The 23558-nt window shown below is 43.1% G+C and overlaps 1 long non-coding RNA gene across 17 annotated transcripts in view; it reads left to right on the top strand.

Annotated features, from left to right (window-relative positions):
* The window catches only part of LOC101789064 (uncharacterized), a 62669-nt gene that overhangs the window by 27739 nt on the left and 11372 nt on the right, over nt 1–23558 (top strand). For 14 of the 17 annotated variants that reach the window (XR_010039281.1, XR_010039279.1, XR_010039280.1 and 11 more), the window contains 3 exons: nt 506–653; nt 4715–4862; nt 8907–9054. This is a non-coding gene — a long non-coding RNA (uncharacterized LOC101789064). Of the gene's footprint in view, nt 1–505; nt 654–3364; nt 3517–4714; nt 4863–7556; nt 7709–8906; nt 9055–23558 lie in introns of all 17 variants that reach the window. The other 3 variants (XR_010039289.1, XR_010039278.1, XR_010039286.1) reach the window with 2 other exon arrangements.

The following is a 23558-nucleotide window of genomic DNA, read 5'->3' as shown; positions in this document are numbered from 1 at the left end:
TCAGGCCTGAGGGTAAAGATGGTGTGGTCGGACCTACGTGTCTCCTTCAGGGATAAGTAGTAGCTTGAGACTATGCTGTGGTCAGCACCACGTGGTCCAGCGAGTCCAGACGGGCATCAGTCACCCGGGTGGGTGAGCAGAGCTACACTCCCATCCCTTCCCCAAAATGCCCTTTTCTTTCCCCGCATCCCTGCTGGGCGACTGGTTCCCGCTGGTCAGTATTAGCTGAGCGGAACCCGGGATCCCCAGGCTGAAGGCAGTTCCGCCTCCGAGCGTGCACACTGCGCCGGTTGCTGGATAAAGTAGCCCTGACCCAAAGGCCTGGAGGGCCACTGTGCGGAATTGGGAGTTACACTCCTCTGGATTTCCAAGAAAACTCTCCTAACTTCTTCCTTTGGTTCGCAACTTGGTTCCCCCATGTGTGGGACCCCTAACTCGCCCATGTGACTCCTAACAGAGCAGGAGTTGTATTCTTACATCATCCTTAACTGTGTTCTTTCATCAGGGGCACAAAGAATCAAGGACCAAGGAAGCGAGGGAAGCGCCTCCCTGTACCACCAGTGCTTTACAAAATACCAACAAGCGGAACGTAGCTCAGTAAGGAAATGAAAACACTTACATGCCGACTCAGGCATAGGCACACCTTCGCCCAGGTAGGTTGAAACTCTGTTAGCAGCAATGGCTGCGGTGGAGACAGCACGCTGCGCAGGCGCACTGCGCAGGCTCACTGTGCAGCCAGGGACTACCTAGCGGGGATTGGTCACAGGCACGGAGGAGGTGGAGCTAGCGGGCGAGCCCCCTCCCCAAGACCGCGGAGCAGTGGGTGCTGAAACATTGCGCACTCTTCACAAAGACAGACTGCTAAAAAGCCTAAGGAGTTAAAACCGTGATTTTTGCATGGTAGCTTTCATGACTGCCTCATGCAGTAGACTATCAGCAAGCTGGACGCCTCTGGTTTGTAAGGAGAAGGGGTCTTGGAAGATATATGTTACGAATCTCAGTTTGGGGAAGTGAGCCTGGTTTACCCAAATGAATCCTAAATCCAACAAGTTTGCTTGCCGAAGATAGGCCAAGGGTTGTTGGACAGATGCTGAGGAGGAGAACGCGTGAACCCAGAGTAATGGGACTACAGTGAGCAGATGGCATCCCCAGAAGCCCTAGGCAGCAAGGACCACCTTCTGGCGCATCCGCGGGGTGGCCAGTCCTTTGGACATCTTTTTTTTTTTTTTTAATATTATTCAAAAGGAAAAAGAGAAAAAACAAAACACAGCGGTGTAAGGTTACAAGTAGTACAGAACCACAAAAAAAAAAAAAAAAAAAAAAAAAAAAAAGTAAGAAATCACCAGTTAATAGATTATATATTATCATCTTATAGATAGTTGCTCAAGTCACAGTATGAAAGCATACAAAGTGGACATTCAAACAGTGAGATTGTAAATATTGGTGTTCAATGATCCAACCAAACACATTAATATGGTCATGTATTTAACGCCCCTAAAAACACTTGCAGTTGTATCCTTTAGAGCACTTTTTTTCCCTCTCTTTTTTACAACACAATTTACACATTTTGGGGTTTATTACTCCTTAGTTCTTATTACTTTTTTTTTTTGGAAGAGAATAAAGTCAAATATGGCAAAACAAAGCTGTCAGTGAAAACCAAGGATAGACATAGCACATGACGTAAAAACAGAGTACAAGGTTATCAACAATGGTTACCATAATGCCTCTTGCTTCCTTAAAAAGAATTGTCTATCTCATTAGGTATTATAAAGTTGAACAAAACAGTAGAGAACAAGACCAATAAAACCTCAACCTTGTAAGCGTTACAGGACTTCCAAAGAAGATATTACCCAAACCAGAATGGGCATCATAGTGAATCTTATTGCCTTCAAAGTAGTTGCCTATACCCTCAAACTTGATACCATCTTACAGAACGGAACAGAGTCTAATCAATCAAAACAAGATAGTGGGAGTATTACAGGACTTCAAATCAAGTTAGTAGGAGATCAAAAAAGTTACTATAATATATCCTGCTAATTTTTTTCTTTTTCCCCTTCATTAAAAAAAATCATAAAAAACAACTAAATGATTTCTTTAATGAATAAGGGAGAGATTGAGATAAAAGAGGACATAACAACATAAAAAAGAGGTCAAAGCATGACAGTTTGAGCAAACTAGTGCTTCACCACCAAATAACCCGACTTAATAGTAGTTACTTTAGGGTCTTTTTCCTTGAAATATTTGAATATAACTTCATATACTATAGCTTCAAATATATCAAGTCAGTGTAAAACCATCCAATTGGCTGAAAGCATTGTAGGGTATTTAGAACCAGCTAACAGGAAACGAACAATGGTTTCTATATTATCTCTTTACCTATAACAATTTTTGTTTATACTATCACATATAATAAAATCCAGCAAGATATATCATGATAAAACCAATGGAGACAGAAGAGCCATATTTTGGTGGGGCTTCAAAACAAGAATAGCAAATCAGCACCAGCTATTATGATGACTTATTTTCTTCAAAATAGCTGTTCATTTCATCACAGGCAATGATATCAAGCAGCCCAGAATAAAGCCATTCCAATTAATAAGTGAAAACTTTATAAGGCTTCAGGGCCACATAATGGGGAATCATGATTACCACATACTTTTATATATTTGAAGCATTATTTACATTAGGGAAACTATTCAGTATTCACACATGCAAGACTGATTTATTTCACTTATGAGTGTGGTCTCAAGCTGCGCCCATTTATTGACAAATATCTCAATGGGATCCTTCTTTATAGCTGAGTAATACTCCATTGTATGGAAATACCACAACTTTTTTATCCAATCCTCAGTTGATGGACACTTGGGTCGTTTCCAAGAGCTGGCAATTACAAATTATGCTGCTATAAACATAGGTGCACATATATCACTGTGATATGATGCTCTCAGTTCTTCTGGGAATATGCCTAGAAGTGGAATAGCTGGAACAAATAGACTCCCAATCCCATCTATTTGAGAAATCTCCAGACTGACCTCCACAAAGGTTGTACGGGTCTACACTCCCACCAACAGTGTAGGAGAGTTCCTTTTTCCCCACAGCCTGTCCAGCATTTGTTGTCGTTGGTCTTCTTGATCCTGGCCATTCTTCCAGGAGTGAGATGGAATCTCAGTGTGGTTTTAATTTGCATTTCTCTAATGACCAATGATGATGAATATTTTTTCATGTATTTATTTGCCATTTGTATTTCTTCATCTGAGACGTGCGTATTCATCTCAGATGCCCATTTTTGGGTGGGATCTTTGAATTTTGGGGGCCTGAGGTTGTTTTTGTTGTTGTTTTTTTTTTAATTCTTTATATGTTTTAGACAAAAGTCCCTTGCCTTCCACAATTTCTAATAACTAAATCTTGAAACAACTCAAATGCCCATCAACTGAGGAATGCATTAAAAGATATGGTACTTTTACACAATGGAGTACTACTCTGCCATACAGAATCATAAACTTCAGACTTTTATAGGTAAGTCGGTACAACTTGAAACCACATTCCTACGTGAAATAAATCAGACTCATGTGTGAACGTCCTACTGTGTTCCTTGTATGAGACATTGAAAAAGTAAGGTGTAAAATGGACAACAGATACTGTGAAATGGGAGGGAAATGTCCAGAAGGAAAAAGGAACGAGGATGGGTGAATGGGGCCAGGACTGTAGTGAAAAGGGGAAAGAATGCAAGTCAGTTATATAATTAGTGTCTCTCAGATCACTCAGAAGGAAGGTTGTGCTAATATCGATTGGAGAAGTTTTTATGCCCATATTTTGTACCCTGAGCAACGACTTGAAAGATGACGATGTCTCATGTATTAACTGTTGTTCTATTTTTTCTTATGAAACTGTTTTACTTTTTCCATAAAAACAAAAAGCTGACAACTGCCCCAGTTCTGAGAACACCAAGGGTTAACTCTTGGGTGCAATGAAAATGTACCCAAGTTTGCAGCCAGTGCAGAAGGTTTTGTGACACTGTCCGCTTTCCGCTTAAAGATGAAGCTATCTTTTTTTTTATTTCACAGTAAATTCTACCTGTACTTCTGCAGCCTATGTGTCTTGATTATAGGCAGCTAAATGTGATAGAAATTAATACACAGAGAGGGACTGAGCTCTTGGGGAAATTAGTCCAAAAATAAGGATACCAAAACTCTGGCTGCAGGTGAACCGTCAGGCCTGAGGGTAAAGATGGTGTGGTTGGACCTACGTGTCTCCTTCAGGGATAAGTAGTAGCTTGAGACTATGCTGTGGTCAGCACCACGTGGTCCAGCGAGTCCAGACGGGCATCAGTCACCCGGGTGGGTGAGCAGAGCTACACTCCCATCCCTTCCCCAAAATGCCCTTTTCTTTCCCCGCATCCCTGCTGGGCGACTGGTTCCCGCTGGTCAGTATTAGCTGAGCGGAACCCGGGATCCCCAGGCTGAAGGCAGTTCCGCCTCCGAGCGTGCACACTGCGCCGGTTGCTGGATAAAGTAGCCCTGACCCAAAGGCCTGGAGGGCCACTGTGCGGAATTGGGAGTTACACTCCTCTGGATTTCCAAGAAAACTCTCCTAACTTCTTCCTTTGGTTCGCAACTTGGTTCCCCCATGTGTGGGACCCCTAACTCGCCCATGTGACTCCTAACAGAGCAGGAGTTGTATTCTTACATCATCCTTAACTGTGTTCTTTCATCAGGGGCACAAAGAATCAAGGACCAAGGAAGCGAGGGAAGCGCCTCCCTGTACCACCAGTGCTTTACAAAATACCAACAAGCGGAACGTAGCTCAGTAAGGAAATGAAAACACTTACATGCCGACTCAGGCATAGGCACACCTTCGCCCAGGTAGGTTGAAACTCTGTTAGCAGCAATGGCTGCGGTGGAGACAGCACGCTGCGCAGGCGCACTGCGCAGGCTCACTGTGCAGCCAGGGACTACCTAGCGGGGATTGGTCACAGGCACGGAGGAGGTGGAGCTAGCGGGCGAGCCCCCTCCCCAAGACCGCGGAGCAGTGGGTGCTGAAACATTGCGCACTCTTCACAAAGACAGACTGCTAAAAAGCCTAAGGAGTTAAAACCGTGATTTTTGCATGGTAGCTTTCATGACTGCCTCATGCAGTAGACTATCAGCAAGCTGGACGCCTCTGGTTTGTAAGGAGAAGGGGTCTTGGAAGATATATGTTACGAATCTCAGTTTGGGGAAGTGAGCCTGGTTTACCCAAATGAATCCTAAATCCAACAAGTTTGCTTGCCGAAGATAGGCCAAGGGTTGTTGGATAGATGCTGAGGAGGAGAACGCGTGAACCCAGAGTAATGGGACTACAGTGAGCAGATGGCATCCCCAGAAGCCCTAGGCAGCAAGGACCACCTTCTGGCGCATCCGCGGGGTGGCCAGTCCTTTGGACATCTTTTTTTTTTTTTTAATATTATTCAAAAGGAAAAAGAGAAAAAACAAAACACAGCGGTGTAAGGTTACAAGTAGTACAGAACCACAAAAAAAAAAAAAAAAAAAAAAAAAAGTAAGAAATCACCAGTTAATAGATTATATATTATCATCTTATAGATAGTTGCTCAAGTCACAGTATGAAAGCATACAAAGTGGACATTCAAACAGTGAGATTGTAAATATTGGTGTTCAATGATCCAACCAAACACATTAATATGGTCATGTATTTAACGCCCCTAAAAACACTTGCAGTTGTATCCTTTAGAGCACTTTTTTTCCCTCTCTTTTTTACAACACAATTTACACATTTTGGGGTTTATTACTCCTTAGTTCTTATTACTTTTTTTTTTTGGAAGAGAATAAAGTCAAATATGGCAAAACAAAGCTGTCAGTGAAAACCAAGGATAGACATAGCACATGACGTAAAAACAGAGTACAAGGTTATCAACAATGGTTACCATAATGCCTCTTGCTTCCTTAAAAAGAATTGTCTATCTCATTAGGTATTATAAAGTTGAACAAAACAGTAGAGAACAAGACCAATAAAACCTCAACCTTGTAAGCGTTACAGGACTTCCAAAGAAGATATTACCCAAACCAGAATGGGCATCATAGTGAATCTTATTGCCTTCAAAGTAGTTGCCTATACCCTCAAACTTGATACCATCTTACAGAACGGAACAGAGTCTAATCAATCAAAACAAGATAGTGGGAGTATTACAGGACTTCAAATCAAGTTAGTAGGAGATCAAAAAAGTTACTATAATATATCCTGCTAATTTTTTTCTTTTTCCCCTTCATTAAAAAAAATCATAAAAAACAACTAAATGATTTTTTTTAATGAATAAGGGAGAGATTGAGATAAAAGAGGACATAACAACATAACAAACGGGTCAAAGCATGACAGTTTGAGCAACCTAGTGCTTCACCACCAAATAACCTGACTTAATAGTAGTTACTTTAGGGTCTTTTTCCTTGAAATATTTGAATATAACTTCATATACTATAGCTTCAAATATATCAAGTCAGTGTAAAACCATCCAATTGGCTGAAAGCATTGTAGGGTATTTAGAACCAGCTAACAGGAAACGAACAATGGTTTCTATATTATCTCTTTACCTATAACAATTTTTGTTTATACTATCACAAATAATAAAATCCAGCAAGATACATCACGATAAAAACAATGGAGACAGAAGAGCCATATTTGGTGGGGCTTCAAAACAAGAATAGCAAATCAGCACCAGCTATTATGATGACTTATTTTCTTCAAAATAGCTGTTCATTTCATCACAGGCAATGATATCAAGCAGCCCAGAATAAAGCCATTCCAATTAATAAGTGAAAACTTTATAAGGCTTCAGGGCCACATAATGGGGAATCATGATTACCACATACTTTTATATATTTGAAGCATTATTTACATTAGGGAAACTATTCAGTATTCACACATGCAAGATTGATTTATTTCACTTATGAGTGTGGTCTCAAGCTGCGCCCATTTACTGACAAGTATCTCAATGGGATCCTTCTTTATAGATGAGTAATACTCCATTGTACAGAAATACCACAACTTTTTTATCCAATCCTCAGTTGATGGACACTTGGGTCGTTTCCAAGAGCTGGCAATTACAAATTGTGCTGCTATAAACATAGGTGCACATATATCACTGTGATATGATCCTCTCAGTTCTTCTGGGAATATGCCTAGAAGTGGAATAGCTGGAACAAATAGACTCCCAATCCCATCTATTTGAGAAATCTCCAGACTGACCTCCACAAAGGCTGTACCGGTCTACACTCCCACCAACAGTGTAGGAGAGTTCCTTTTTCCCCACAGCCTGTCCAGCATTTGTTGTCGTTGGTCTTCTTGATCCTGGCCATTCTTCCAGGAGTGAGATGGAATCTCAGTGTGGTTTTAATTTGCATTTCTCTAATGACCAATGATGATGAATATTTTTTCATGTATTTATTTGCCATTTGTATTTCTTCATCTGAGACGTGCGTATTCATCTCAGATGCCCATTTTTGGATTGGATCGTTGAATGTTGGGGGTCTGAGGTTTTTTTTTTTTTAATTCTTTATATGTTTTAGACAAAAGTCCCTTGCCTTCCACAATTTCTAATAACTAAATCTTGAAACAACTCAAATGCCCATCAACTGAGGAATGCATTAAAAGATATGGTATTTTTACATAATGGAGTACTACTCTGCCATACAGAATCATAAACTTCAGACTTTTATAGGTAAGTGGGTACAACTTGAAACCACATTCCTACGTGAAACAAATCAGACTCATGTGTGAACGTCCTACTGTCTTCCTTGTATGAGACATTGAAAAAGTAAGGTGTAAAATGGACAACAGATCCTATGAAATGGGAGGGAAATGTTCAGAAGGAAAAAGGAACGAGGATGGGTGAATGGGGCCAGGACTGTAGTGAAAAGGGGAAAGAATGCAAGTCAGTTATATAATTAGTGTCTCTCAGATCACTCAGAAGGAAGGTTGTGCTAATATCGATTGGAGAAGTTTTTATGCCCATATTTTGTACCCTGAGCAACGACTTGAAAGATGACGATGTCTCATGTATTAACTGTTGTTCTATTTTTTCTTATGAAACTGTTTTACTTTTTCCATAAAAACAAAAAGCTGACAACTGCCCCAGTTCTGAGAACACCAAGGGTTAACTCTTGGGTGCAATGAAAATGTACCCAAGTTTGCAGCCAGTGCAGAAGGTTTTGTGACACTGTCCGCTTTCCGCTTAAAGATGAAGCTATCTTTTTTTTTATTTCACAGTAAATTCTACCTGTACTTCTGCAGCCTATGTGTCTTGATTATAGGCAGCTAAATGTGATAGAAATTAATACACAGAGAGGGACTGAGCTCTTGGGGAAATTAGTCCAAAAATAAGGATACCAAAACTCTGGCTGCAGGTGAACCGTCAGGCCTGAGGGTAAAGATGGTGTGGTCGGACCTACGTGTCTCCTTCAGGGATAAGTAGTAGCTTGAGACTATGCTGTGGTCAGCACCACGTGGTCCAGCGAGTCCAGACGGGCATCAGTCACCCGGGTGGGTGAGCAGAGCTACACTCCCATCCCTTCCCCAAAATGCCCTTTTCTTTCCCCGCATCCCTGCTGGGCGACTGGTTCCCGCTGGTCAGTATTAGCTGAGCGGAACCCGGGATCCCCAGGCTGAAGGCAGTTCCGCCTCCGAGCGTGCACACTGCGCCGGTTGCTGGATAAAGTAGCCCTGACCCAAAGGCCTCGAGGGCCACTGTGCTGAATTGGGAGTTACACTCCTCTGGATTTCCAAGAAAACTCTCCTAACTTCTTCCTTTGGTTCGCAACTTGGTTCCTCCATGTGTGGGACCCCTAACTCGCCCATGTGACTCCTAACAGAGCAGGAGTTGTATTCTTACATCATCCTTAACTGTGTTCTTTCATCAGGGGCACAAAGAATCAAGGACCAAGGAAGCGAGGGAAGCGCCTCCCTGTACCACCAGTGCTTTACAAAATACCAACAAGCGGAACGTAGCTCAGTAAGGAAATGAAAACACTTACATGCCGACTCAGGCATAGGCACACCTTCGCCCAGGTAGGTTGAAACTCTGTTAGCAGCAATGGCTGCGGTGGAGACAGCACGCTGCGCAGGCGCACTGCGCAGGCTCACTGTGCAGCCAGGGACTACCTAGCGGGGATTGGTCACAGGCACGGAGGAGGTGGAGCTAGCGGGCGAGCCCCCTCCCCAAGACCGCGGAGCAGTGGGTGCTGAAACATTGCGCACTCTTCACAAAGACAGATTGCTAAAAAGCCTAAGGAGTTAAAACCGTGATTTTGCATGGTAGCTTCATGACTGCCTCACGCAGTAGACTATCAGCAAGCTGGATGCCTCTGGTTTGTAAGGAGAAGGGGTCTTGGAAGATATATGTTACGAATCTCAGCTTGGGGAAGTGAGCCTGGTTTACCCAAATGAATCCTAAATCCAACAAGTTTGCTTGCCGAAGATAGGCCAAGGGTTGTTGGATAGATGCTGAGGAGGAGAACGCGTGAACCCACTGTGGTAGACACCAGAGTAATGGGGTTACAGTGAGCAGATGGCATCCCCAGAAGCCCTAGGCAGCAAGGACCACCTTCTCGCACATCTGTGTTGTGGCCAGTCCTTTGGACATCTTGATGCCCAAGAAGCTCATCTCAGCCGCCTGACGTGCAGCACTGTAGAAGGATATATGTAGATTGATGTGGTTTGAGATTTTGTTTTTTTTCTCCTTGAAATAAAATGGATTTGGAAAAAAAACCAGCAGCCCTAGCTCGGTGTGATAGCTCGGAACCTGGAATAAAATCCAGTGAATCAAGAAATTAAAATTTGGGGCCAAAGGCTTTATTTTAGGCCAGGCCTGGTGACACAGTCTCCAGGAGCCACTTTGGGAGACTGTGCACCTGACAGGTCAAAGTCAGGGCTTTTATCTTGTAAAATCGCAAACAGCTACTGGTCTCACAATGCAAGGAGGGGGACTCGGCACACTATAGGACAGCAGGGCGGTGATTTCATTGGGAAGAGCAAAGTTCAGATAAGGGTTGGGCTAACAAGCAAGTCTCCCTGCATACAAGCAAGTTTAGATTGGGCAAACATCTTCTTTCTCTTAGCAGAGAATAGAGAAGTCTAGCAGTAATTAAAATCCTGTTACCTTATTTTAGCACCACATCTGTTATTTGTAGAGGGCAACAAGGTTAACATAGCAAGTAGGTAAGATTTTACAATTTTTACGGAGGAGAGCAGTTCTTAAAAACAGCCCATTTTATTACAGATAGCCGGATGAGGGGTAGGGGAGGGGGTTATAGGAAACTGATACCTAAGGCTGTACAGCTTTCTCAGGAAATTGAAATTTAACCTAGAAAGATAGGAAGTGGGGGTCTGAGTGGCACATAGAAAACACAAATGAGGCACAAGGGTTAAAACTAGGATATAAAATTCACCTCTGCTGTATGACTGAGGTCAAATCTTTGACGTAATTTTTAAGGATTTTGAGGTACTGGTTCATAGGCATGGTGGCATAACATCAACTTTTTGCTTTGCATTTGTTGTCTGGCATATCCAATTATTCCATTGATTATACAAGGACCTTCTGTGACCAAGAGCAGTACTCCTAACAATGGTCCAAGCAAGGGCAGGAGATAGGGCAGGATTCCAGGTTAGACACTCCATAAAGGGTTTTAAATAGCTCTCTCCTCCTTTTAACTAGGTCTTCCTGTAGTCTCTTGATTTTACCTCAGACAATGCCAGACTTATTTACATAAAAGCAGCCTCATTTCTGCAATGCCGCACAGATCCCTCCTTGTTCTGCCATTAGGAGGTCTAGTCCCCTTCTGTTTTGGAGAACTGATTCAGCCAATGAGTCTATTTGGTCTTGAATGACCTGAATGGTACTAGATAATGCCTGCATATCACTAACAATCGGCTTGGAAAGTTGGACAGAGGGGCTGGGGATTTAGCTCAGCGGCATAAGCGCCTGCCTTGTAAGTGCATGGTTGTGAGTTCGATCCCTGGTACCGGTAAAAAAGAAAGTTGGACAGAAACCCCTACTCCTTCTGCCCCCATACCTAAGGCTCCTGATATTCCTAGGCCTACCAATAAAGGAATAAATTGAACTGCCCTCTTTGAGCAGTCTGTAATGTAATCTAAACTAGGAATGGGGACAGGCTCATCCCCAGGTAGGATCTCTGTATCAGGCAATAGGACCGCTGTTACACATACCCCTCTCCAGTTAGTTGGGAGGAAAGTATAGGCCATATTTCCTCCACAAATAAATACTTGCCCTTAGGCAGGATAAAGGGAGGTAGTCTGCTTAACTATGGAACTACAATTAGTAAATGCAACGAACCCCACATCAGTGTTGGAGGTATCGTTATGAAAACCTCCTTGGAGACAGAGAGAGTCCTTGAAGCCTACTGGTTGTACTCTAAAAGGGCAGACCAGCACTACAATTTAAGTAATCTTGTTCCTCTAGTGTAGTCAGAGAAACACTAGTGGGGCTTGCAAGGGGTATAGGGGAGCCCTGTGCCGTGCATAACCAGCCATCTTCAGCCAAAGTTGGGTTGGAAGCATTTAAGGCTTTATGAGTGGCCTCTAGAATATCAGAAGTTTGAGCATCCAGATCAACTCCCCGTGATTTAGGCAGCATCAAGGGGTGGTAATGTATCTGGGGAAACATTATTTTTATTAGCTGCTTGACTCATTCCTCAACCATGAGTTTTTTTATCTTATCTTGTGGGCTACCCCCATCAGACACATGTATAGGGGCCACCCTGCTCCAGCACACGGATTTACCAACCGTGCCGAGACGTGAGGCTTGGGCATACTTTCAACTTTCTATTACTGTCGGATTGGTAGACCAATCACCTCCAACACTTCCAGCCTGTGTCCTCATAAGCTCAGCAGTGAAGTAAGTTTTTCTATCTATGCCTATACATTCTTGTACAGAGTCATAGCAGGAGGAGTACAATTCTGAATACTAAGAACAATTCTTTTTATTAGCTGCTTTGTTAGGTATCACGTGAGGCTTTAAACGTACGCATCTACCTTTGAGTCAAACCCCTGTAACTGACGGTATAGCAACAAGGAATGTAAACTTGTCCCCACAATCTGTCCGAAGACTGTATGTATTTCAATTTATCATTTGTGTGTAAAGGATCTCGATCCTTGTTTCCTACTGTATGTATAATTCCCCCCCAGTTGGTGTCTTTACCTTTAGTAATATAGCCCTCTGCACAATCACAGGGGCTCCCATACAAAGATCTTAACAACTGTTCTTTGCTTACAGGGGGACCAAAGCCACCATGCATGGTCGGCATCAATGTTATTAAAATCAAAGCAAGCAAGCTAAAGCAGTTCATGCCTGGCATAATCTAACCATGCTTTGGGGGGCTGGGGATTTAGCTCAGTGGCATAAGCACCTGCCTTGCAAGCAGGCAGTCGTGAGTTCAATCCCCGGTACTGATAAAAAAGAAAAAGAAAAAAATCTAACTATGCGTTAGTCAATTTTAACTTTAAGGTGTTACCAGTCTGCTGTACAGTCCATTGAGAACACTCCTCGCTGTCTGTTGCTTCCAGTGGTTTGACGTGGGTATGGTGAATCCACGCAGACTTTCCTGCTACCTTGACAGTGGTGAGAGTGCTGAGCACCATGGTGAAAGGTCCTTCCCAGCAGGGTTCAAGGGAATCACGGTGGTGGCGTCACACCAAGACTGGAGTCCCCGGCTTGATCGGTGCCTTGGGGGATGTCTCTGAAGGCAGATCCGGGTGTTTTTGTCTAAACAGCTGGTGGATTGAAGTCAACATGGATTGGAGAGTCTGCTGGGACTTAATGAGATCCTGATTAGTTATTTCAGCTAGTTTATCTTCTGGCAATCTTGGAACCAATGGCGGGGTCCTCCCGAACATGGCTTCAAAGGGGGAAATTCCAGAAACATATGGGGTACATCTAGCTCTTAATAGTGCAAAAGGAAGAAGGCTTACCCAATTATCGCCAGTTTCCAAGGACAATTTAGCTAAAATATCCTTGATAGTCCAGTTCATGTGCTCTACTTGTCCTGAGCTTTGTGGCCGCTAGGCACAGTGGAGTTTTTAATTAATCTTTAATGCCTGGGCTAACTTTTGGGTGACTTGGGCTATAAAATCCGGGCCATTATCAGAACCCATTGATAGTGGGAGGTCAAATTGAGGTATGATCTCATACAATAGCTTTTTAACTACCACTAAGGCTGACTTAGTAGGGAAAGCCTCTACCCAGACCGTGAAGGTATCTACTAATACCAAGAGATAGCGATGCCCCTGTAAACTAGGCTTTACCATGTCCATGAAGGCTACTTCCCAATGTCCTCCTGGAACAATTCCTCGATGTTGGGTGGTCTCCAGCGTAGAGCGCATGGCTGAATTGACTAACAAGCACTGTGGGTATCTGGAGCTCAAAGAGGTGGTCATTTCGCAGAGTTTTGGAATAAAAAACCGAGTTCTGAACAATTCCACAAGTTTAGTTCTCCCTAATTGGGTAGTCTGGTGAGCCCAGTGTAACAGCTCCCGCCCTAGTGCCTCCGGTAACAGTACTCATTTATCAGGTAACTGGTACCAGTCCCCGGGGGTGGGGGACTTTAAGTTGAGATGCTAACTGTAGGTCTTTCTTTGTGTAGACTGGTTCTGACAAGGTCGGAGGGACTAGCATCAGAGCAGTTCCTTGGTTGGCCCCTCTGATGTGGTTGCTATTTTTCGAGCAGCTTGATCTGCCAAACTGTTTCCTAAGGTGACAGGGTCATCTCCTGTCTGGTGAGCCTTGCAATGAATAATAGCAACACGCTGAGGTAGCCAGACAGCTGCCAGCAAGTCTAGAATCTGTGGAGCATTTTTAATCTTAGTCCTAGCCAAGGTTAAGAGACCTCGCTCCTGATAGATGGCTCCATGTACAAGTATAGTAGCAAAAGCATATCTACTGTCAGTACAGATGTTTACCCTCTTTCCCATGGCTAGTTTTAGCACCTCAGTCAAAGCAATGAGCTCCGCCTTTTGGGCAGAGGTGCCAGGCTCTAACTGCTTAACCCAGAGTACCTCCTTTTCGGTGGTCACTGCTGTCCTGGCCACTCGTTTGCCATTCTGGATGAAGCTGCTTCCATCAGTGAAATAGTTGTCATCATTTCCCAAAGGCTGGTCGGTAAGATCAGCCCGTAGGTTCTGCTGCAGTTCAAGGATGTCAGCACACTCATGGAGAGGTATCCTTTGTTCCTCTGGGTCATCATCAGGCATAAGGGTAATTCTAGCATTTGAGAGCCTTTTTTTGGGAGGGGTTTGATAAGAATCTCTAAACTGTGGTAGGTCACCACAGAAATCTTCTGTCTAAAAGTGAGTTTTCTGGCCTCTTTAAGTAACATTGCCATAGCAGCTAGGATTCTCAGGCTCGGGGGCCATCCTCCTGTCACCGGATCAAGTCTTTTGGAGAGGTAGGCTATAAGCCTCTTTCAAGGGCCAATGTCCTGGGTTAGGACTCTTTTGGCAATGCCCTTGAGTTTATCTATCAACAAGGTGAACGGCTTGGTAACGTCAGAGAGTCCCAGGGCTGGGGCCTCTGTCAAGGCCCACTTGAGCTGCCGGAAGGCCCATTCACATTCATCAGTCCAGTTCAGTGAGTTTCTCCCTTAAGGGAGTCATATAGGGAGCGAGCTGTTTTAGCAAAATTTAGAATCCATAGCTTACAGTATCCAACTGCCCCCAGAAACTCCCGTACTTTTTTTTTTTTTAATTCTCTCTCATAGAGCAATTCTAACACCTTGGTTATCTTCTTGTTGGTAGCTTCTTGTAAATTCTCTAGTTCTCAAAGACCTTTTGTGCTATCTCTGTTAACTGGTTGAGGGGCATTTTCTCAAATCTCTCAAACCTTTGCAATTTTTGTCTAACATGTGGGGCCGACTGAGTTGCAAAGAGAACAACTGGCGATACTCAGGAAACCTCCTTACCTCTGGATGTCCAATCGGGGTGGGACAAAAGGAAAACATGGTTTTGGCATTCTGGATCAGAAAGAAGGCTTCATCTGGATGGCACACCACTTTTTGTCCCAGGGTGCCATGTGGCAGGCATCATTTTACTGAAATTACATTCTTAACAAAAAAGGGCTTTTTCACAGGTAACAAAATTGTGCCGCATAATCTCCCAGATGTTCACAGCACATGCAAGAACTTGTATCTTATCTCTATAATCACCTATAATCTCATTTTTTTTTGTCTTTTTCATTTTTATCGGTACCAGGGATCGAACTCACCACTGCCTGCTTGCAAGGCAGGCGCTTATGCCACTGAGCTAAATCTCCAGCCCCTATAATCTCATTTTAATGGAAACATTTTGCAGCAAAGTTTTACCAATCTTATGAATATTTCTACTAAAATTGATCTAACACTGTCAAATTCTGAACACATTTACTTCTTGTCAAACCTATTATTTGCAGTACTATAAACCAAGACAAATAAAATTCACATCCTCTTGAGCTTTCTACAACTTACAATATACCCCCAAGTTGAGCTTTTATCTTCTTACACATTCTGACACAGCCAGACATTTTTACTTGAAGACAAAACCACTTTCTTTGTCCCTCTTTTTCTATAACCAGTCAATTACCTTTCCTCTCAGTTCTCAGACAACATTAAAACCCTCAACAAAACCCTTGAAGTCATCTTTTAGTAGTCTAAAACATATTTAATTATTTTATGTCTTTTTACCACATTAAAATGTTGTATTGAAAAAAAACTGTAACCTTTTAACTGGCTCAAATATAGTATGACCTGGTTTTTACTTGGTAAAGTTGATATGATTCTTAAAAACCATAAATATACATATATATGTGCACATATGTTTAACCAGAAAGAAAAATACTCTTTTTAAAAAGGCATGCCAAGGTTGCAAGTAATCAATTGAGGACTAAAACATTAAACAAGGTGCCACAACATTAAAGACACAAAAAAAAGGTTGCTTCATGCACGGTTTGGTGAGCTAAAGGAAATAATTTTTTTACTATGAACCTTGAGTCTAATAAGCCATATGAGTCCTGCAACAGAAATGGGCAGCGAGCCCCTAAGTTAGTAACAAATTCAAACAGGCAGACAATTCTAAAGTACAAAAACACTGAACATAAACATCTAAATCCCTTTGTTTGTTTTGGGCTCGTAGAAGGGGTTCCTAGGAGAGAATGTTCTGTTAGATTTGGGGTAACCAAAAGGAGAACAATTAGACCAAATGGACACACAAATAGACATACAAGACAAGACAAGCTGCAGCAAAATGGTCTTTGCTCAAAAATTGGTCAAATTTTGGGATCTGGAGGAATTAACAAATTAATCAACGGAGCAGTTTCCCACCCTGGGCAGAGTCACAAATGGATGAAATAGTTTTCGTTCTGAAAACTATACAAATGGACAAGTTTTGTCCAAAAAACCAATTGACTCTGTCCTCGAGAGGTCCCTGCTTCCCAAATTGAGGGTGGCCCCTCCCCAAGAGTACAAACTGACCATGGCCCAAACAAATCCTCCAGAGTACTTACTTTCAAATGTTCAGAAATGAGTCTGAGGTCTTGCTCCCATCCCGGATGAGCCCCCAAATATAGCTCGGACCCCAGAATAAAATCCAAGGAAGCAAGAAATTAAAATTTGGGGAGCAAAGGCTTTATTTTAGGCCAGACCTGGTGACAGTCTTCAGGAGCCAATTTGGAGACTGTGCACTTGACAGGTAAAAGTCAGGGCTTTTATCTTGTAAAACCGCAAACAGCTACTGGTCTCACAATGCAAGAAGGGGGGCTGGGGCACACTATAGGACAGGAATGTGGTGATTACACTGGGAAGAGCAGAGTTCAGATAAGGGTTGAGCTAACAAGCAAGTCTCCCTGCATACAAGCAAGTTTAGATTGGACAAACATCTTTCCCTTAGCAGAGAATAGAGAAGTCTAGCAGTAATTAACAACCCCTGTTAGCTTATTTTAGCACCACATCTGTTATTTGTAGAGGCAACAATGGTTAACATATCAAGTAGGTAAGATTTTACAATTTTTACGGAGGAGAGCAGTTCTTAAAGAACAGCCCATTTTATTACAGATAGCCGGATGAGGGGTAGGGGAGGGGGTTATAGGAAACTGATACCTAAGGCTTTTACAGCTTTCTCAGGAAATTGAAACTTAACCTAGAAAGATGGGAAGGGGGGGTGTTGAGTGGCGCATACAAAACAGAAATGAGGCGCAAGGGTTAAAACTAGGATATAACACTGGGCATCGTTGGTACACACCCTGTAATCCCAGCTCTCAGGAGGCTGAGGCAATTGCTGCAAGTTTGAGGCCAGCCCTGGTACAAAGTGAGTTCAAGACCAGCCTCAAATGCATAGTGAATCCCTGTCTTAAAAACCAGAAAAGAAAAACCAAAGCCTGAACAATGGACCTCAGCAGGTTATTGGCTAGTGTGTCACACCACCCTAGGGGGTGATGTCCACAGAGCTCCAGTGAAGAGAATAGGAGCCATTAATTGCTCCCCTGTGGTATTCCTGGGAACTAACTTTGTTGACCCACTCCTGCAAGAAGTCTGTGTCAGAGCCATCTGTGATCCCTCCTCCCCCAACATGGGACGTTTGTCTCTAACTGTGGTCTTGGGAGAGATTTCAGCATACATTCCCTTGCGGCACCAGTAATTGGACATCCTGCTGGGGGCTCCGACCTTCTGGGTCAGTGCCAACGCAGCATTGCTGGCTCTGTGCTGTGTTCCAGCCCCTGTGTTCCCTGGATCTCCATGGCCCCTTGGTGGGGTGGCCCTGAAGGAAGGCCAAGCAGAGGGCATTGGCTGGGCTGCTGGACCAGGAAGTGCTGAGTCTTGGGAGGAGCAGAATCAGATGTTTGGCCATTTCTCAGAATGGCTTGTTAAAGTAGCCGCCCTTACTTAACCCTGTGTATGTGCTAGCTTTGGTTTCTTTCAACTTTTTTATTAGAACTGACTACATTCTTTGTGGGAAGCTGGTACCTCAACGTAATACATCCGGATTCTTCTCATTTCCCCTCCTTCCCACCTCCAGTGAATCTTGGCCCCCCCTTCCCCTTTGCAAAAGATCGATCTCCTTGTTTCTTATCATTTGTCTTTGGTTTTGCTCTTCATTTATACCGAGTTTCTCATATACTAGAAATCATGCCACTTTTAAGCTTGTGTGTCACATTTATCTCATTTACCATTGTGGTCTCAAGGGGCATCAGTTTTCCTACCAATGACTCACATTAACCTTCTTTATGGCAGAGCAGGGTCCCGTTATATATAAACCTAACCTTGAACCAAACAAGCCTCTCCTCATTCATGCCGTGTGTCCAGTATTTGTCCCGGGGTAGAAAGTTAATACCAGAGGCCTAGGGAAAGAGCTCCCCCAAGCCCTGGTTGTCCCACCCCTCAGAGGGAGACACTATCTAGATGAGCATCGCTGAGGGCTGGCTCAGCCCACAAGTGAAGAATCACAGGGCCTGGCCCCACCCACACCCAGGCAGGCGCTGGGCTCCTTGTGCCTTTATTGGCCTTGTGCCTTTATTGGCCACTCTCTCTCCCATCTTGGACCACGGTTGTTGGTGAAGGCACTGTCCAGGGGTTTTACTTAGAATTGGCAGAAGTATTAACACTGAATCATTTTGAAAGTTAAGACAGAAGTATAAACCATCTTTCTCATTTGTTTTCTTTTCCTTTTTATTTTAAACAGAGTCTCACTATAGAGTTCAGGCTGGCCTTGAACTCCCTAGGTAGCTCTGGCCTTGAACTTGCCAGAATCCCCAATTTCAGCCTCCCATGTGCCTTTCTCATTTTAAGGAGTAAATAAGAGCCGGAACTTTAGAGGCATCCATATGGAGATTCTCTACAGCCTTAAGTTCCTAGAGCGCCGTCTGTATTTGCTTCCTATGTTTAAATTTGGAGGACTCTGTTTTAAAGATTTTCTCCTGAAGTGACTAAAGTTTATGAAACTAATCCAATAGCAACATCAAAGCAAATTCTTCATCATCTAATGCCAAGATTACCTTTGAGGTGTCTGAAATACAGGGGAGCTGCTACATTATGAAAAGGCAGAAACAATGCCCTGTGGTCACTAAAACACATGAATGAGACTGTGAACCCAGGACCGAGATTCCATCAGTGACGAATATGGCATTTCACTTGACCACTTGTCCAGAGCGGTTATGGGGACAGTACCCACAAAGACCCGAGTGACACACAACCAGGGCCATCTGTCTCTTTAGTGAAATTTCCAGGCTCTGCTTTTTCATCACTACTGACTAAGTGGTAGGATGGAAAGTGATGACCTTTACTTAACCTTGAGAATAACTCTGCCCCTGAGTGGCCAAAATAAGCGTTGTATGTTAGTGTACTGATAATCCACTTCCAGGAGTTACCAAATGTTTGGCGTAAGGCAGTATCTTTGCCTTTTTGCACTGTAATTTACAAAACATGTGGATTCCGCAGGCTAACAGGGACACTTGACGGACCATACACAGGGACAGATGTGTGGCGAACTTGCAAGGTAACTTCTATCTGGGTTAATTTGCTTCACATCTGGGTTTTTCTTTCCCTGTTTATTCCAACATTCATCTAAATGAACAGAGAGAAATAGCTAACCTTCACCTGCCCCCTCTGTGCTGGACGGCAGTCCACTTTCATTCCTTCAGGTGTTTTGAAAATGTTTATTGCTGTCAGCAGTAAGCACAGATAAGTGGTCCCAAAACAAGCCCTAAATCAAGCACTGCTTCCCAATAACGTAACTTGCCCCCCATCAACCTCCCTGTGCAGTGGTTTGCTCAAAGATCTGAAGTAAACGAAATTGGATCTGATGTCCAGCCCTTCAAAGAAAATGGTCCTGGTGAAGTTAAAATACCCAAACTTGCCCTTGTTTTCACCCCCTGGGCCCAGCCCTTATCAGGAGCGACTTGTCACCAATAAGAACGGTGCAGTCAATGCAGTGAACTAATGAGATTGTCCTCCTGGGATTAATCATGACAGTGACAGAAGCCAAACAGCCCGTGTGATTGAAGGACGCTGCTGCAGGTCAGTGGCCATGCTTCCCTTTTTTTTGGGAGAGGGTCTCGCTGTGTAGGTCAGGCTGGCCTCAAACTCCCTAGATAGCCCAGGGTGCCTCAAATTTACAGTGATCCTCCTGTCTCAGACTCCCTGGTGCTGGGATCACAGGTGTGTACCACCACGCCCAGCCAACCACACATTCTGTGAGCAAATAGTAGATAAAAAAACATGACAGATTAATGGTCTGTAAGAGGTTTGGTTTTTTGTTTTTTGTGGTTTTTTTTGGTACCAGGGATCAAACTCACAACCTCATACTTGCCAGGCAGGCGCTTATGCTACTGAGCTAAATGCTTATGCTACTGACCTATTTTTTTTTTTTTTTTTTTTTTTTTTTGTACGGGGAAGGGAACGCATGCCACTGAGTTACATGCCTGGCTTGAGTAACTACTTTAAGGATAACATATGCAATGTATTAACTATTGTTATTCTCTTATTATTTTATGAAATTGTGTTTTAGTTTTTTTCCATAAAATAAAAAATAAAAAAAGAGTTTGCAGAGAATCAAAATCCAGGCCTCTATGCAGCCTGGCTCATTAGGGTGTAAAAGTTCCTGAGGTCTGAGCGTTCTGGCAAACCCATCAGCTAGGCCACCGGGCCCCTTGTCTTCACAGAGGGTCATCCCCGTAAACACTCAGCGCAGAGACCAAGTGGTCAGGAGGGGCAGCAGAGGCACCAAAGACACTGGCTCCAGATTTCTAAGCCAAACTGCACCACAGGAGAATCAGGCAGAAAAGCCAGGCATGGTGGCTCATACCTCTAATCCCAGCACTCAGGAGGCTGAGGCAGGAGGATTGTTGGGAGTTTGAGACCAGCCTGAGCTACAAATGAGCTCAAGGCCAGCCTGAGCTGCATAGAGAGACCCTGCCTCAAAAAGGACCAAAAAAAAAAAAAAGAATCAGAAAGAACAAGGGTTCCCTGGCCTGGACTCAGACATCATGCTGGTTATTCCAACACAGAGTAGCTGATGGGTCCACAGCTGCTCTAGAGGAACTGGCCACAGACAAAGGCCTCACGCTCTAGAACCCAGCAGAGAGTATCATCTTAGGATTGAAAGACGGCCCTGGGTCAGGTGCTGCTAAGAACCTCAGATTTTCTGTATTGAGGCTTGAACTCAGGGCCTCTGCACAGAGCCACATGCCCAGTCCATATTTTATTTTGAGACAGTGTCTCTCTAATTGCCCACAGCCTTTCCCCACACTTGAAGCCCTCCTGCATCAGCTTTCCAGTGTGCTGGGGTACAGGTGTTTACCTGCCAGCTATTTTTTTTCAGTAAAAAATAAATTGATTTCTAGGCTTTAGGGAGAAACTGAACAAACTTAGTATATTCTTTTAGATTAATTCTATGGTCATCCAGACTGCACCAAGGGGGCAGGAATGTTGGGGTACACTTCCCAAGGACAGGAGACAATGTTCCCCCAAGCAGGGATGTTTGTGAGACATCACACCCCAGCAACTCTGTTACTGATACCCAATTGTCCTGTGCATAACAGTGTTTGCTGAAATCAGCTTGAAGAATGAATGTGTATTTATACTTAGGAAATTTATGCATTTAAGTGTGTTTACACTGAAATCACTTCAAGTTGTTTTCTAGATTTTAGCAAAATAAAATGATTTATACCACTGCCAACCATACACATGGCCTGTGACCCGGGAATGACTCCTAGATCCGTACCCAACAGAAAATTCCATCTATGTATACAAGACTTTTAAAAAATGGGTTTGGACAGCTCAAAATTCAGCAAAATAATTTATGGGAGTAGACAGATGTCAGAATAGTGTTCCCCTCTGGGACACAGAGGAAGCATGGCGAGCTGGCTGATGTTCTTCTGGAAGGTGACTCGCTTTGAAAATGTATCAAACTCTTATGATTTCTTTCTTTTTCGTATCTGCTGTATGTTGGCTAGAAATGTATTTTTAAAAGTTTTAACCATTTTTGTTTGCACTGTGGATTCTGAACCCTGTGTCTTATGCCTAACTTAAATTTGGATATTGGGCCTGCTATGTTGTCTAAAAATCTAAACTTGGGATTTAAAGGAATTTAAGATGCACATCTGGACATAGAACAGAACTGTCAGGCTTATATAAGGATGACCTAGGTTTGGGTCATTGGTCTTCTTTTTCTATTTTCCTGTGAAATTGAGTTCATTACTCTAAAAGTGTAGCTGGGACCTCTTTATGTCTGTGTGACAGATGGCAGAAATCACTGAAAGTCCTCCTAAGACAAGGTCTTGATACATAAATCCAAGAGAGATGAAAATTAACCCATTGGGGAAGAAACAATGTTTCTCTAGAACTGTTTTCTTTAGAGTTCCTTTTAAATATTTAATTTTTGTCATGTCAAAAAGTAACCATATTCCCACAGTGGCTCACTGATTTTTTTTTTTTAAATGTGTTTTAGTGAAAGAATCTAAGTTTTTTAAAAGTAGCTTTTGGGGATCTACGTTTACCCCACCTGTACTCTACAACTCAAAAAAGATTTTTGTACATTTCATAATTGGTTTTAGAACTTGCCCATCACCTCCAAAAAGTTGCCTTGTGTTATTTCAGTTGTCTTTATTCTCTCTCGAAGCACTGAATGACTATTTTGCTTTGTATTACTATATATTTGTCCTTACCCCCTCCCCCAACTTTTTTCGGAGACGAGGCTACGGATCCCAACCTGGCCAGGAATTCGCGGTAATCCTCCTGCCTCAGCCTCTCCATTGCTGGGATTATAAATATATACCACCGCATCTGGTTCTTGCCATTTTCTTAAAATAAATGCAAATCATTATGTAGTCTGTTATGTCTGGCCAACTACATATAGCAAGACTCTTATCTCAAAAAGGAAAAAAAATCTCTAAAAAGGCATTATAAAGAATTAATGTAGGCCACCTTACCGGTTTGGTCGTTCGCGGGTTTCCAGGTGAAGAATCTGAAATTTTGGCCTGCGCATTGGTGATGGAAATATGCAAGAACAGTCAGCATGCAGATCCGAGCCTCTGTTAGCAGGCTAAACGGGAGAAAAAGGTCCAAAGGACGAACCTGAACCTGAAAACCAGCTTTTCCAAAGCGGAAAGGCGATCTTCATCTTTTCGTTTTTTTATTATTTCCAAGTTCCATGGCTATTGGCTGATACCCCACATCCAGGGCCATAGATTGGCTGCTTTCCATGTCAATCATCCTTACATCTACCCAGAGGCGGGTATTAAGTCAAGTCGATAAGACATATCGCGATAATAACAAAAGTGGCTCAGTGTACAGTTAGGCAGGGTTTTTTTGTTTTGGGGGGTTTTTTGGTATGTGAAATCCAACGCAGAGCCCTGTGTTGCAGGCTCTCCTGCACTCCTGAACTACATCCACAACCCTACAGTTTGCATTATATAGGAGGTATGTTTTACGTTTTTAGGCTAAACTGAGGCACAACTAAGACTACAAAGCCAAAACCAAGGGTAAGCAGTCAGAGAGGATTTTATTGCAGTCCAGTCTGATATGCCAAGAGTGAGAAGA

This window comes from Cavia porcellus, unplaced genomic scaffold, assembly GCF_034190915.1.
Source record: "Cavia porcellus strain 051 isolate PalLab524CR breed Dunkin Hartley unplaced genomic scaffold, mCavPor4.1 scaffold_15, whole genome shotgun sequence".
Taxonomy (NCBI): Eukaryota; Metazoa; Chordata; class Mammalia; order Rodentia; family Caviidae; genus Cavia; species Cavia porcellus.
The sequence above is the reverse complement of the archived record's forward strand: the minus strand, read 5'-3'. Positions and strand labels throughout refer to the sequence as shown.